The 16,614-nt window shown below is 42.7% G+C and overlaps 1 long non-coding RNA gene across 1 annotated transcript; it reads right to left on the reverse strand.

Moving 5' to 3' along the window:
• Positions 1–2,665: 2,665 nt before the first annotated feature.
• Positions 2,666–10,630, reverse strand: LOC140707493 (uncharacterized). The gene is made up of 2 exons (XR_012087605.2): positions 10,519–10,630; positions 2,666–2,964 (listed from the first exon to the last, which is right to left on the reverse strand). It is a non-coding gene; the product is annotated as an uncharacterized LOC140707493 (long non-coding RNA).
• Positions 10,631–16,614: the final 5,984 nt, after the last annotated feature.

A 16,614-nucleotide genomic window follows, 5' to 3' on the forward strand; every position in this document is an offset into this window, starting at 1 on the left:
CGAGTTAGGGTTGCACAGCTAATCTATTTTTAGCTTTTCTCCATAAATACTGTCTTAATATCTATCTCCTCTTTTATGCTCTTTAATTACCTAGATAGCGGAGTCTTTTGGGACATGAAATATGTTGATGTATGTAGCCCTGTGCGAACCCGGTAGAATACAGTGAGCTGTAAATGTAAGAAATGAACAAATGAATATATGAATAAATGAATATATCATATTACATACATTTTTCTATTTTGAGGTACAAACAGACTTTAGGCAATTTTAGGCTTTGGTTATATTCATTTAGAAATAACAACCTTGGCAAAACTGAAATAATTTGAGGTTCTATTCATTTGTGGCCTTCATTTTGACTCTATAGCCTCACTGACGCATTCTCAGCCATATCTCTACTGCCATAACTTTCCACTGGTGGTGTTCAGCCTCCTCTGCTTATTTTGACCTTCTTCATAGAATTTCAGATTATGATGGTAGTCTCAGCTAAAAGGTTGAGAGTATGTTTGCTGAAATTCAGCTACATTAATGTGATTTATGTAAGTCAGTCAGTCATGACTAGACAGAATGCTTAGCAAATACCAAAAATAATTCTCAGTTTTTTGACAGGACATGTGTGGGGTACCACTAGAACACTGTGGTACCAAATGTTCAGTAACTGGACTGAATTTCTGGATACAATTGTAAAATGATGTTTGGACATGTAAAACCTTAACTTCTCTGTGTGGCTCCAACATATTTAAATATCACTTTCACCTGCTTTTCCTCCTCACATTATGACAACCAAAACACTCCTAATAACAGCTTGTGGCTCTTTTTCAGCCATGTTTTGGATTGTGGAAAGTTTAATTTTGTGGGCTGCCTGTGCCCCACATGTGTGAAGTTGGCCTCTTGAAGCAGGTGTTGGCATCTGTGGCCCCCCCAGAAGTTGTTAGACTCCATCACTCACCATTGGGGATTCCAGCTAAAACTGAAGGGAACGTCAGTCCATTCGGAGGGCTGCAGTTTATCCTTTCCAAGTGATTTATCATAGTGATCATCTTTGGATTGTCCTTCTTAGACTTCATATTAACTTGACAATCCACTGTTGAACTTAAAGTCGCTTGAAGTGTCACCTTGTCATACGTTGTCTAATAGAATTAGTTGCAAGCCTTTGAACATCCTGATGAAGTAGGAGACGCCTGATTGTTTCACCAAATTAGGAGCTCACGCTACGTGCCCCTCAGCTGCCACCAACTGATTTCATCAATAACACCTATTATTACTGATAGATGTCCTGGCCGTATGTCATTTTAAAAGAACCATATAGAAATTGTTTATTGATAATGCTGTTAACTCTTAAACAAACATTCTTCTTTCTCCAACCTCAAACACCACTCCCACGCCCAAACTCCCAAAACTCTCTAACTTAACACTCTATCTCCATCCCAAAACCCTACCTATGTCTATCTCAAATACCTATCTAAAGGCCTTCTCCTCCTGCTGTTGAGTCTCTTATACCTCATGACTCCACCCCTTCAGCACTCCAATTGGTCTAAGCAAATAGCATATGTATATTCAGGACCTGGGTGAATGCCACACTCACCTGTCAGAAGACCATTGGATAATTCTTCTGAGGTGATTGGGAAGAGTGTAAGAATCAACTTTATGTGCTGGCATAAGTTGTTCAATTAGAGGAAGAGAAACTGAAATGCTGAGTTCCTTTACACGAACACCACCCTCAAGCTTCCCAGAATGTGAAGTCTGATCTTTCTTTAGAACATTCTGGACTTTCTCACATCCCTCCCGAGAGGCTGTTCTAACAAAGAGAGTCTCTGTTGCAATTCTCTCCTCTGCCTTGTACAGCAAAAGAAAAAAGAAAAGAAAAACCCCAGTAGGAGATTTGGCCTATTTACTACATTTTGCTTAGCGGTGCACATTTGGAGTTCTGTTTTGCCATTGAAAATTGGTTTGTAAATAAGGCCTCTAGCATATGATGCTTGTGCATAGTTTCAATTTCCCAGCTTATCTATCATAGCCACTGTAATAAAGGCACTTCGTGGTTGACGATGGCTTGGTCATTTACAACTAGTTTATTTGTCAACTTTTCACACGTTGCTCGATAAATTGGTAAGTGATGAAAAGGCATTTCTTCTTCCAGAAAATGTGGATATTCAAACTGTGCATTGGGACCTACCCTGGGGGAGGACTGAAAAGTCTGGTTGCTAAGCAACAGTAAGTGCAGCCTTTCTTGCTCCCCACCACCACCACCCGCTTCCAGAATGGTCCATGTGCAAGAGAGAGTGATCCTTTTACAAGGTAAACAAGGCAACCTGGAATTAGAAGAAAGATAAAATGAAGCCGTTTTTGAAACTGTGGCCATCTCTTGAGAGAAATGAAGTCATCTTGAAAAGTTCACCCTTACTGTTGGCAGCCTGTCAGTAAGGGGTGGGATGGGTGGGAAGGCTTGTAATGAAGGGACCCTTGGTCCAGAAAAGCATCCTTACAGATCCTTAACACCAACTGCTCATCTATGACCTCTGTTTGAGACTATACCTTTCAAGGCTATGCAAGTGGCTTCAGATTACTTTAGGTGGAAACTGTAGTTTTGCAAATTGACAAAAGAGTTCTCTTTCTTTATCATTTGGTCCAAAGTCACTGAACCTTCAATAATTAATGCCCACGAATATGACGTTTCAATTTTATCTTTACTTCATTTCCCCCCTTTCCTTTATCTCAGTCTCCCCTTTGCCTTCCCAGTTTTCATATTTCATATTATGTAAGGGAGCCTTACATTTTAATTGTCCAGAATTCTCCAGGTTACACTGCTGGCATACATTATTCAGATATGCTACTTATATCACACTTGATTATACTTTACAAAAAAACTCCTTAATCTTCCAGTCCCTGATTGACAGTCCTTCCATTTTCATTCTACGTATAGGGTTTCTTGATCAAACCAGCCGTTCCTCGGTCTGATTTCTTCATCTGAAATATTAAGAGATGAATAACTTTGAAATGTCCTTCGACAACTCCATCTCACTCTCCAATATTTGCATTTGTTTATTTTCCCCTCAAAATTTTCCCTGTGCTCTCTAGTGGCTACAGCAAGCAATTTCACCTCTTCTTCCACTTCCTGAGCTTTTCAAAGTGACTTCTGATTTGGAAAAAAGGGCCCTTCTGTTGAAAACAATGGAGGTGAACCTTGGAACATGGAAAATTTATTTATTTATTTATTTATTTATTTATTTATTTATTTATTTATTTATTTATTTATTTATTTATTTATTTATTTATTGTATTTATACCCCGCCTATCTAGTCATTTCGACCACTCTAGGCGGCTTACAACATAAGGATAACAAGTTCTAAAAAAAATTATGACAATTAATTAATTAAATGCTTCTAGAAGATGGGAAAAATAAAAATAAGTCAAATAAAGAGAAAATAAAAGGAAAGAGGACAGGGATTAACTGGAAGGGAAGGCCTGCCTATACATCCATGTTTTTAGTTGGTTCTTAAAAGTACCCAGCGAGGGTGCAGCGCGAATCTCCGGAGGTAGGTTATTCCAGAGACAAGGAGCCACCGCCGAGAAAGCCCGGTTTCTAGTTCTTTCTTTCCGGGCCTCCCTCAGCGTCAGGCTCCTCAGCCTCACCTCCTGGCTCGCGCGAGTGACACGGGTAGAACTAGTTGGGAGTAAGCATTCTGCCAAGTATCGAGGTCCTAAACTGTTTAGGGTTTTATATGTAAGCATTAACACTTTGAAATCAATGCGGAAACGGATGGGCAGCCAGTGCAGCATGGCCAGAGTAGGAGAGATATGTTGGTATTTTCTCACTCCAGTAAGGAGTCTGGCCGCCGCATTCTGCACCACTTCTGTACCCCCAGGCTGCGGACCCCACTCTTCGCGGCCAGGGCCACCCCCCAAACACGAGGGAGTTTCCCAAGCCACCGTCCACAGGGCCACCCACCCTCAGAACTTCCGTCTTGTCCGGGTTCAGCCTCAGCCCGTTCTCCTGCATCCACTGCTGTACGGCCCCCAGGCAGTGCTGGAGGAACAGGATGGAATCACCTGCAGTTGGTGAAAAGGAAATATAGAGCTGGGTGTCATCAGCATATTGATGGCACGATGCTCCACATCCCCTGATGACCCCACCCAGCGGCCTCATATAGATTTTAAACAGCATTGGGGAGATGATCAACCCCTGTGGAACCCCACAATTGAGACTCCACGGAGCTGAAATACTCTCCCCAAGTTGCACTCTCTGGGGACGGTCCTCCAAGAAGGAACAGAGCCAGGCTAGAGCCAAGCCACTGATACCCAACTCAGAGAGCCTCCCCAGGAGGATACCGTGGTCGACGGTATTGAAAGCTGCTGAGATGTCAAGGAGGACCAACAAAGAAATTTTACCGCTGTTGGCCTCCCTCAACAAGTCATCGTACAGGGTGACCAATGCCGTCTCTGTACCGTGGCATGGCCTGAAGCCAGACTGAAAAGGATCCAGGGCATCTGTTTCATCCAGATGTGCTTGAAGCTGGTCAGCCACCACCCTCTTGACTACTTTGCTCATGAAAGAAATATTGGCGACGGGCCTATAATTGCCAATTTCGTCCGCCGCCAAATTAGGTTTCTTTCTTATGGGCCTAATGAGTGTCTCCTTGAGGGCAGAGGGAAACCTGCCCTCAAGGAAAGACCCATTTATTATTGCAGTGGCCCATTCTGTTGTTATCGGCCTGGCTGCTTTCATTAGCCAGGCCAGGCAAGGGTCCAAGGAGGAGGAGGTGGCTCGGCAGCGGTCAAGCACCCTGTTCACAGAATCAGACGTGACAGGCTGAAAGGAGTCAAGGGTTACCGGGCAAGACGGAGTGCTGGACATCTCTGCTCGACTTACTGTGTTCAAAAAAGGAGAGAGGTCCCGTCGGATGGCCTCCACTTTAGATTTTAAAAAGGCTGCAAACTGGTCAGGTGAAAAACTAAGGGGAGGCCTATCATCCAGACCAGTTCCGGATAGGTCACGCACTATACGGAATAACTCCGCCTGCTGGTTGGACGCTTCGCTTATCCGGTTAGCAAAATAAGTTCGACAAGCAGCCTTTACCTTAGACCACTGGTTCTCAACCTTGGCTTACTCAGGAGTTGTGGACTGCAACTCCCAGAAGCCTTCACCACTAACTGTGCTGGCTGGGGTTTCTGGGAGTTGCAGTTCAAAAACATCCAAGTAACAAAGGTTGGGAACCTAGGCCTTAGACAGGTAAAGGTTAGTTGTGAACTTGACAGCTATCCTATTATAATCCATCGGGTTCTTCCTCCATCTACTCTCTAGCCTTCTCCTATTTGATTTATGCCCCGCCCATCTGGTCTATACGACCACTCTAGGCGGCTTACAACATAACACAGAAACAATAAAACCCAAGAATACTATATAAAACATCAAATAACAAATTACAATACAAAGTGAAGAAATAAATCTAAAAGAATAAAAGAAAATCAAGTACTGACGGGGGGAAGGCCTGAATATACATCCATGTTTTTAACTGGCTTTTAAAGGTACCCAGCGTGGGGGCCATGCAAATCTCCAGAGGGAGGTTGTTCTAGAGGTGAGGAGCCACTGCCGAGAAGGCCCGATTTTGTGTCTTTTCCTTCCAGGCCTCTCTCAGCGTCAGGCTCCTCAGCCTCATCTCCTGACTCGTACGGGTGGTCCAGGTAGAGCTTGGTGGGAGTAGGTGTTCCACCAGATATCGAGGTCCTAAACCGTTTAGGGCCTTATAAGTAAGCATTAAAACTTTGAAGTTGATGCGGAATCGAATGGGCAGCCAATGCAGTGTGCCCAGAGTAGGAAAAATATGCTGGTATTTTCTCACTCTGCTAAGGAGTCGGGCCACCACGTTCTGCACCACCTGAAGTTTCTGCATCAGCCTCAAAGGCAGCCCCACCTAGAGTGCGCTACAGTGGTCCAATCTTGAAATTACGAGCACATGCACCAAGGTAGTGAGCGCCCCCGTGTCGAGATAGGGCCGCAGCCAGGCTATCCGCCAGAGATGGAAAAAGGCGGTATGGACTACCAATGCCACCTGCATTTCCATGGTGAGCATCGGGTCCAGATGTATCCCCAAGCTGCGGACCCCACCAGGATCACCCCCCCCAAACGAGAGTCACCCAAGCCGCCAACCACGGGGGCACCCACCCTCAGAATTTCCATCTTGTCCAGATTCAGCCTCAGCCCATTTTCCTGCATCCACTGTTGTACGGTCCCCAGGCAGTGCTGAAGGGACAGGACGGCATCACCTGCGGTTGGAAAAAAGGAGATGTAGAGCTGGGTGTCATCAGCATATTGATGACACAATGCCCCACACCCCCTGATGACCCCACCCAGTGGTCTCATATAGATGTTAAACAGCATTGGGAAGATAATCGACCCCTGAGGAACCCCACAATTGAGACTCCACGGGGCCGAGACATTCTCCCCAAGCTGTACTCTCTGGGGACAGTCCTCCGAGAAGGAACGGAGCCAGACTAACACCAACCCACCAATTCCCAACTCAGAGAGCCTCCCCAGGAGGATACCGTATCGAAGGCCGCTGAGAAGTTGAGGAGAACCAACAGAGACGTTTTACCCCTGTCAGCCTCCCTCAACAGGTCATCATACAGGGTGACCAATGCCCTCTCTGTACCATGGCGCGGCCTGAAGCCTGACTGAAATGGATCCATGTTTCATACAAGTGAGCCTGACGTTGTTCAGCCACCACCCTCTTCACCACTTTGCTCATGAAAGAAACATTGGTGACGGGCCTATAATTGCCAAGGAAAGATAGCTGTCATCACACACACAAACACACACATGCACATGCACACACACACACACACACACACACACAGAGAGAGAGAGAGAGAGAGAGAGAGAGAGAGAGAGAGAGAGAGAGAGAGAGAGAGAGAGAGAGAGAGAGATGGAAGAAAGGCACTTTTTGAGCATTTGTTTTCATTCTAAAAATTGAGGGAGGCACAGAAAATCTGAGGGGCAGGACACACAAGTATCATCCAAATCCTGCCGACCTTTGCACCAACCCAATTGAGGGGGCAAAATTAAATCAATAGTTAAAGTACATGAGGCCTACAGACTACGTTTTGTCTTTTCCTGCTTTACAGTAACTGAAATTACTAAATATGGCAACTTGATGGAACTCCAGTTTCTCTGTGCTTGAAAAGAGTGTTAGATTATCAACGGGCACTCCATGGAGGCTTCCATTGGTGTAGCTGCTCATCTGGGCAGAGAAGAGTGGGGTATTATGGGCCAAGTGGTCTGCTTCCCCCAAAGGTTTGAGACTGCAACACGTGTCCTTAGTGAGGTTGCTGCCACCTTTAGCCAATTGATCCCAAAGTTCCAGGGCTTGGTTGGCACAATGGATGTTGTTATTTAAATAGATATAGGAAATGATATAGTAATACCATCAGAAGATTAGTGCTTTTGGAACCTTAACCACTTTGAGTGAAGCTCCAGTTGATAAGACAATCTCAGAAATACTAAGCTTAGAGATAGCAATCCAGTTGTTTTACATAAGGTTAGAAATGGACTGTAGATTGATTTGAGGCTTTTATTCATTTAATCCTGAAATGTAAGACTCAGTTCTACTGTCATGGAATAAAAATAATGAACTTGAAAGGGATGCATTTTTCAGTCAAGGTGTTTATCCATATGATACAGGCTCATATACTACAATACTTTTCTTCCATTTCTCTTCAAAAGAGAGAGAGGCTTGTTCTTTAAAATCTAAATTAGACCAGGAGAGTAGAAACATAGCACATGAAATGCCTAGTTCCCTCCCTTAGAAATTCTGTTAATAAATACAGTATATATATGCTCATTCTGTATTTTAATGCATTATTATCTAGCATAATGTGCTTTTAATTTAAAAAAACCCAATAAACTGCTAAGATATAGTCTAGCTTCCTGGTTGGTAACCCTGTGAATCTGAATAAATATCCTGTGCTATTCAGATTGTAGATGTGGACATGATGCGTTTGGCTTCTTTGAATGGAAGGATGCTGAGACCAAAAGCTGAGAGATGCTGGGAACTCACCGTGGACTTATTTGGTAAAAGTATACAATTGATCCAATAGCCTTGCCCAGCTTCATCAGTGCAGGTGAAGCCTGGGCCTCATTCTGCAATGCTGTCTGCCTTTCAAGGCAAAGCTTTGTGGGCATTCTTTTTTCACATAGAATCTCAAGCAAAAATTCTCAGCATGCCAGGACATAAGCCCAGTCACTCCAGGGCTCCAAAGCAAGCGGTTAGTGTGGGCAATATCCATGCATGTATTCTTCATTCATTTTAATACAGTATCTGAAATGATCATTCCACTTATTTTCTTTTCTTTCCTTTTTTTTTTTTTGGACTTATATACCGCCCCATAGCGCTACAAGCACTCTCCGGGCGGTTTACAATTTAATTATACAGGCTACACATTGCCCCCCCAGCAATAGAGCATTGCCCTACATGTGCCGAGCCATATCGTTCTCATTATCTCTACCCCACATGGTCAGGGGATGGTGGGACTTTTAGCCCTATCTCTCTGAAGTGTGTTGGTTTTGGGAGGGCTGCTCTGGACCCTTGGATAGGCAAAGTCCAACTGAAGAGCATCCTCGTTGCTGAAAGGAGTCCTAGAACATATCATAACAAAGCTGCTTTTTCACTGTTTTACATATAGATAGATGGGTAAAATGTCCATGTATTTTTATTGGCAAGTTGTACCAACTTTATGGTGATCCTAATGGGGTTTTCAAGGCATGTGAGATATTTACAGAGTGGTTTACCATTACTACTCTTCCTTCCATGATTTTCCCTGGCCAAACAGGGATTCAAATCCAGGTTTCTGGAATTCCAGTCCATCACTCTATCCACTACACCAGTGTTCCCCAACCTTGGGCCTCCAGATGTTCTTGGACTACAACTCCCAGAAGCCTTCACCACCACCTCTGCTGGCCAGGATTTCTGGGAGTTGAAGTCCAAGAACATCTGGAGGCCCAGGGTTGAAGACCACTGCACTACACCATCCAGGTTCTCCAATACAGATGCTGTATAGAAAACAGCATCTTATTGTCCAAATGGGGTGGGGGAGGCCTATCACATAAGTACACCAACTGCATAATCAATCACTCAACCAGCTCAGGAATGGCCCTCTGCCACAGAAGCTGCTGAAGTGTGTATATGTGTGGGATGCTTATGTATGTGCTTTTCCATGCCACTTTTAGACAATAGGATACAGATCATAAAGTCCTTGGTGTTATCTGGGGCTGACAATGTCACATCGTTATTAAAATTCTAATTAGTCTGTTTGCTTTTGCTTTTTAACTGGTAACCCGCCTGAAGCAACACCTTGTGATCTGTGCATAGTGACCTTTATATGTCATCTGTTTTGTTTTGATTGTTGAGCAGCATTTTAGCCCTTCTCCCCTTTTCACCACCACCCTGTTTTGGCAACAGATCAATTTTATGTCTAGCTAGATAAAAGTAAATTTTTGCAGGGCTACACAAAATCTTTTGTAGAGTGAGTGATGGACTTTTGATTGTGTTTTGATAAGAGGAAGAAAAACAGGCAAGTTTTCTGAGAGTGCTTGTATGTGTACACACACAAAGTCAGAAGAGAAAAGAAACTTCCAATATGGTGCAGCGTGGACCAGTTAATAAGCAAATAATGCATAGCCTTGCTGTCCGTCCTTTGCCATAGTGGGATGTCGTCCACACCATGCTGGCTATGAGGTTCTGCTGTCTGGAGGCCATTCACCCTACAAATTGTAGGGCTAATGGTTTGCCTGTACTCTCAGTATGTGCCACCACCTGGCACCCTGATAATGAGGCTGCTGTACACACACACTCCATATCAACTCATTTGCAGATGCCCAAGTTGGAGAAGTACCATATTTTTCCGTGTATAAGACGCCCCCATGTATAAGACACCCCCCCCCACTTTTCTAACCCCAAATTAAGAAATCTAAGTGGGGCTTAGCAAGTGTAGGGGGAAAGGGATCAAAGCGCTGCAGGATCGCTTTGATCCCTGCTTTCCTCTCTACTTGTGTTTGTTCTCTCCTCAGCTTACTTCCGTGTATAAGACGACCCTCAATTTTTACTCTAAAGATTTTAGACAAAAGTACAGTTTTATACATGGAAAAATACAGTAGCTAACGACTTCTCCACTGCCCAGTGTCTCTTGCATCATGCTCACTCTCAAGCGTGAGAGTGGCAGTAGCATTTTTATGAACTGCCAAGCAGATAGCTTATCCTGGACTCATACAGTGCTGCCATCAGGAAAGCCCACTCCACTGCAAAACCAAGCAGAATTTATTATTATTTAGTGACATGAACTACTCTGGGTGGTAAATATAGACTACCCCAAACCTCTTCTAGAAAGAAAGAAAGAAAGAAAGAAAGAAAGAAAGAAAGAAAGAAAGAAAGAAAGAAAGAAAGAAAGAAAGAAAGAAAGAACACCTCATCATAATCAAACACACCTCATCATAAACTGGAGGCCTTCAAGAAAAACTTAGATAATCACCTGGCAGATATGCTTTGGTTGTATTCCTGCATTGAGCAAGGGTTTGGACTTGATGGCCTTGTAGGCCCCTTCCAACTTCACTTTTCTATGATTCTATGATTTAATGAGAAACCTAAACAAAAACAAAAAAGAAAGAAAGAAAATTAAGACCCCAACAAATAATCCAAAACCAGATGGTGGCAGATCTCACAGCTATCTTGGGAGAAGGATGCCTTTAAATGCTTCCTTGAGGAGTGTAGTATTCAGTATCTTTTTAAAGGTAGGAAGGAAGGAGGCCTGACAAATTTGAAGCAGAAGCCCATTCCACAAAGCTGGGGCCACAACTGAGAAGGCTTGAATACTGGTGGAGACCGTCTGCCTCTCTCTCTCTCTCTCTCTCTCTCTCTCTCTGTGGGGAATCAATCTTTGGCTTCACAGCCTTTCCCACTGAGCTATCCCACCAGCACTTAGAGCCTTATATTTAGTATATTATAGTATATTATGGCGACAGAAATAACGGATATTTTTTTACCTTGTGTTGCATTGAGATACATGGGTTGAAGGAAAAGAAGGAAGAGGAGGAGATAAATAAAAATCCATATACTTTTCAAATCTGCTAGTGGACATTCAGTTTGCCTTACTTTTTAAGGGACCCAGTAAACCTACTACGTATATGTTGAACTGCACAAGTGGCCCGGTGCCCAGAAGAGGTGTTTCTCCTGGAGGCGTTGCTGTGGCGTCTCCTTGTTCAAGGAGGTAGCTGCCTTTGCCTGTTGCACTAGACTTATGGCTCGTGTGCCCAGAGCATGCCAGCTGTGGCACGCGTGCCATAGGTTCATCGTCACTGTCCTAGAAAATAGAGAAAGGAAGTAAAGCCTGAGAGAAGCAACATACATATTTAGTAGATGGTTCCTTAGAAAAGTCAAGAACGAAGAGCGGTTCCAGCTAATACGCACACCGCCAGCTCAGATTGCTTGCTCAATGTGCTGAAACTCCAGCCTATGAGATAAAGGTGCTGCAAAGGCCAAAGCAGAGCTTAGAGATCCATCTCTAAATATAGCTGAACGATCAATCTGCCGCTCCTGCAAATACAGTTGCATGCATAAGAGAGGATCTCTGCAGAGCTCAGTGGAATTCTTTAGCTTCTCTTCTCATGCTCCAGGCAAGGACATATAGTGCTAAATTTACTGCAAACTGCCTGGTCATTATCTACGGGTGCACCTTCCATAGAGAAGTCCATCTCACACTGCATGTGCAGGCTAGTTGTGTTGAGCTGAAGGAAGGCTGCTTTAGACTGCATAAAAATCAAGGACTGAAATGACCATTTGGAGCAAAGTGACAGAATGATGAGAACAAGATTCAAATCCCCACTTGATCATGGAAACTCATTGGGGGAGTGGAACTGATAAAACCACTCCTTAAATAGCTCACTTGCCTCAAAAGCCCTATTAAGGCCGCTATAAGTCAGTTCCAACTTGAGGGCATAGAACACATTACACACAATAGAATGAGAGGTGGGAGCAAGCACATACCAGATTATTACTGAAGGATAAATCTTCCTGATTATATAAAAGATCAGGTTAAAAGAGACAGTGGTTAATGTTAATGACAGCAGATGTAATGTATCCATTTTTTAAACAGCAGAAATAGGACTAACTATAGAATTTGACAGCTGCCAAATTATATTCAAATCAGCTTCATTGGTGGAGAGCCACTTCATCTCTTTCTTTCTCTCATTAAGTGAAATTTGTGCTTACAAATTTTGAATTGTACAGTCTTACGGGAACTTGCCAGTTTATCTAGAAACAAAAAGGTGTGAGTAAGCTGAATTTCCAATATTTGGTAATTTTGAAAAAAACAAACCATGCTTTGCTTTATTTTCATTTTCCCCGAAGCCTCAGGAACTGTACAGGATGGAAATACATTTTATTTATTTTTAAAATATGTATGCTGCCTTTCTTTTTGAATCCTACCAACAAAGCTTTACACATGAATTCAAACAAAGCAAATATAATTATCATCATTATATATGTGCAATATATACAAATTTAACAAAAGAAGAAAAGTCAACAAAATAAAAAAAAGGTAGTAAAATCCCAACCTAAAAGAACACAGTGTTGGAGAGGCATGCGATTAAGAATAACTAGCAACACAATAATAAAATAAAACATCAACAACAGCTTGAGGCAATAGCACTGGACGGCTTACCCTCAAAACCAGATTTTTTTACTTGGCATCTGAAATCATGCACTGTTAGGACAGAATATAATTACTTGAAACTCAGCTCTGGCTATTTGGTATTTCACCTGGATTGACGTTTGACTCTCTCATTCCTGTTCAGACACTTAGCCCTCTCGCAGGACGACAGCTGGCTTTCAGCCCACATTTGGCAAAGATGGAGGCTATGTTATAGCGGAATGAAGCCCCTTTGGACCAAATTATTCAGCTAATTCTGCAGTAGCTACTCTATAGGCCCAGGAGGAAAGCCTGCAGATGGCACTGTCTGCTCTGTCTGCTGGCTCAAGGTACAAATGCCTAGTGCTTCTTTCCCCACCTCCCAAGACGTTCAACAGATCTTCTAACTGGTTTCCTGCTTTCTTATCATACTGCAAATTTGATATAGAACTTTGCTCTGAATCACTTCCTGACAACCGGACAAAGATAGGCTTCATGATCGGCCTGTTCATGGGCCCCTCTGACAAGTGGGCCACACGCTACCTATGATGAGACAGCCCACTCCTTACTAACTACCCTGACTTTGTGAACCCCAAGAAGGTGGAGACAGGCAACGAAGGGATGCAGCCACCTCTGCGAGCTCTTTCAGGCTCCTCTCCCAGTACCTGACCAGCAGTGCAACAGCCCTGATCGATCAGGTCCAGTTCACTGAACTGAAAAAGGGCTCAGTGAACTGACCAGGTACACCAACCCCGGACACTGCAAGACCTGATTCATCTCTGTCTCTAGATTGATGGATGGTTGAAGAGCCACTGACAAGCCTTTGGAGCGAAAGCAATCTGCTCCTGCTCCATGCCCTGCCCTCCATCTGGGATGCCCATGACGTTGGGTGGTGTCCGGCCCCTACTGACTGATGAGGAGAAAGAGCACTGCCAACAAACTTGACTGTGCCTGCAAATAAAATGTGGTGGTCTACTATACTCATGGCTGCCCAACCACAAGGGGCCAGATTGTCCCACCAGGAAATTATCTTTCAGTCTTAGATGCTCCTAGGATTGGGGTGGAGAAACTGTTGAGGCCTGATGGGCCTTCCCGCCAACCCTTGCTCATGGCAGTGACTTCAGGAATATAGACCATTTCGCCTTACATGATGGATTTCAAAGCTTCTACACTGGCATCATATACCTACTTAGGCCCTGAAGGTGCCCGTTGCAATTGAACACTGGCGTCATCCAATATGCAGGATATTCCTAATGCTGCTGCTTATCCTAAAGCATACTGTTGATTTACATCCTCTTCTGTCACAGCAGCCTTCGTTGCAGATATATTTCATATCCTCCAAGTTGCATTGTATGGCTGTTTCAAAAGGAAAAGAATGAAAAGTTTCTCAAATCAAAGTGGAATAAATCACATTCCCTTGGGGGAATGTGTTTCAAAGCAACAATGACATTCCAACAAATATCTTTGTAGAAGTATTGTTCATTTCTAATCTGATGTCAGGCTGACTTTTGTTGTCATTATGCCCTCACTCCCCGCCCCTCCTGAGAGCAAGCCATCATTTCTCGCATGTGCTCTCTTTCTAATGGAAATGGAAATAACAAAATGGTTATTTGCGTCTGATAATTTAAATAAATGCCTTTTCAGTAAATTGAATCTTAGGGACAAAATGTCTTTTGCTACAGAAATGACCGCTTTTGTCGCATTGATTCTCAGGTGCAGCTGTTTCAAGAAATAACGTTCCTCCGGTGAAGCTTTAATGTAGTTGCTCTGCTGGTGGATTTTTTGTGATGAGAAGATTCAAAAAGAACATCACTGCAAATGGATCTCCCAAGGAATGCAACTTCTGGGGTTTGTAATATGCTTGGAGCAGTACTTTGGGAAGGGTCATTAAACCATTTTCCCTTGTGTTGTGTTTCAAATAAAATCTCCCACATTTGCACTGTATATATAAGCCGTACTGGAAGAATTGACTTGTTTATAAGGTATAAACACTATCTTCTAGAGATACATTTTTCAAAGCCCCTGTGCATGCACAACCATTATAATAACGATGCTTGTTATCTGCCTTTCAGTAGCCAATTATCCCAACAAAACCAAGCTGATTTACAACTTGTAGGGCTGAGAAAACTTGTTGAAGGATAATCAAAGGATGCTTACTTCTTAAGGTAGCTCTACTTCTAATTGTGAAGCTTCTATGATGTGGTGTTGGTGAGGACGCAGGTCTGTTTTTTGCTTTCAGGGCAAAAATAGTTTGCAGGAGGAACAGAGAAAGGGTTAATGAACTTATCTGGAAAAAAATAGCATTCCTCAGTCCTAATTTTAGGGCTTCTTTTTTTGAAGTAGGAAAATCAATCATGCATCTCTCAGATTATAAGATATTTGGCCCTCAGCTTGCAAACAATCATTGGTCATTTGGCCGTTTGTGGTTTGATGTGTTCTTTGATGCGTAACAATGGATACATTCCTGCTAACTAGCTTGACGTACTCATTTTTTCATTCATGCAGGATTGATGAGTATGTATATCCCATGGAAAGGAACATGTTCCAATAAGGACACACTTCTCACATTGCTTTTTGATCTGACAAAGGCATTCCATGTGCAAAAAGCGGTATTTGTCATGATTGATTGTCATTGATAATTCTTTTCATTCCTCTCTTACCAGGATTGCTACAGTGGGACCCTCTACTTACGGAATTAATCCATATTGGAACAGTGGCTGCAAGTCGAAAAGTCTGTAGGTCGAATCTCCATTGACCTACAATGCATTGAAAACAATTAATCCCATAACCAGCGGTTTTTATTCTATTTTTGTTCCATTTTGTTTTTTTTCTGGTCTGTAAGTCGATTCTCCGGCTGCAAGGCGAATCTAAATTTTGTGGCCAGAGAAGTTTGTAACTCGAAAAGTCTGTAAGTCGAGCCGTCTGTAAGTCGAGGGTCCACTGTACTAGTTGAGGTCAGAAGTCTCACCTCCAGCTAATAGCAATTCACTACTCTTGATTTCTGCCAACATAACAAGATTCTGATCAAGGCTATATAAATGATGCTGAATGAAAGCAGTAATGTAGTATGTAATACAGAATGTAGTTATGAAAATATACACAAAAATCAGGCCTGAAGAATAATTGAAAGATGAATAAATAGATATGCATCCAAGCAAGCATGGATTAACTGCCTATTCAAATAGTTTCAGCAAGATGGTTTAACAACCTTTGGGGCAAAAAGGTCATTCATTTAAAGAAATTAGAAGAAAGTCTTTATATACTGTCATTGAACCAACTCCTAGTTGAACTTAAGCCAACTTTGTCTCATCTTTTTCAACCTATCTTGGTTCAACATTCATAGCAGATTACTTTATCTCTGGGGGCTTGTTATTAGCATTACGAACTGGCTAGTGATTGAAATCAAGGAGGGAGACCTGTCCTGATTAAGATTGTCTTACAAGATGCATGGCAGTTTCAACATGCAGCAGCTGTTGCTCCACAGAAGTTGACTTTAATTTTTATTCTCCCCTGCGAGCGGTCTAATGAAGTTCATTTAAATGTAATGTAGATTGTCGCAGATGTTACTTACATGCACACTGTAAAGGTGGTGAGAGAAATGAAGATTAAAGACTCAGTAAAATTATTGTTATGATGTGTAAATGCATGGCAAGCCCTAACATTAGGCAAAGTGAGGTAGCTGTTCCAGCCAACAAACTGGGATGTGATTAAAGAATAGGTAATTATTCGTTACCTGATTTATTATTATTGACTGTTTTGTTCCCAGGATTGGGACAGATGCAGTTTTTATTCACTGCCTTGAGATCCATGGACTAATATAGGGCAGATTGAAAATAAATAAATAAATAAATAAGCAACCAAGCAAGTAACTCCTATTTTAGACAGGGCTCAAGTTCTTGAGAGCACAATTCAGGACGTTCTGATGGAGTAAGTAATTATATT

This window comes from Pogona vitticeps, chromosome 1 (genome assembly GCF_051106095.1).
Source record: "Pogona vitticeps strain Pit_001003342236 chromosome 1, PviZW2.1, whole genome shotgun sequence".
Taxonomy (NCBI): domain Eukaryota; kingdom Metazoa; phylum Chordata; class Lepidosauria; order Squamata; family Agamidae; genus Pogona; species Pogona vitticeps.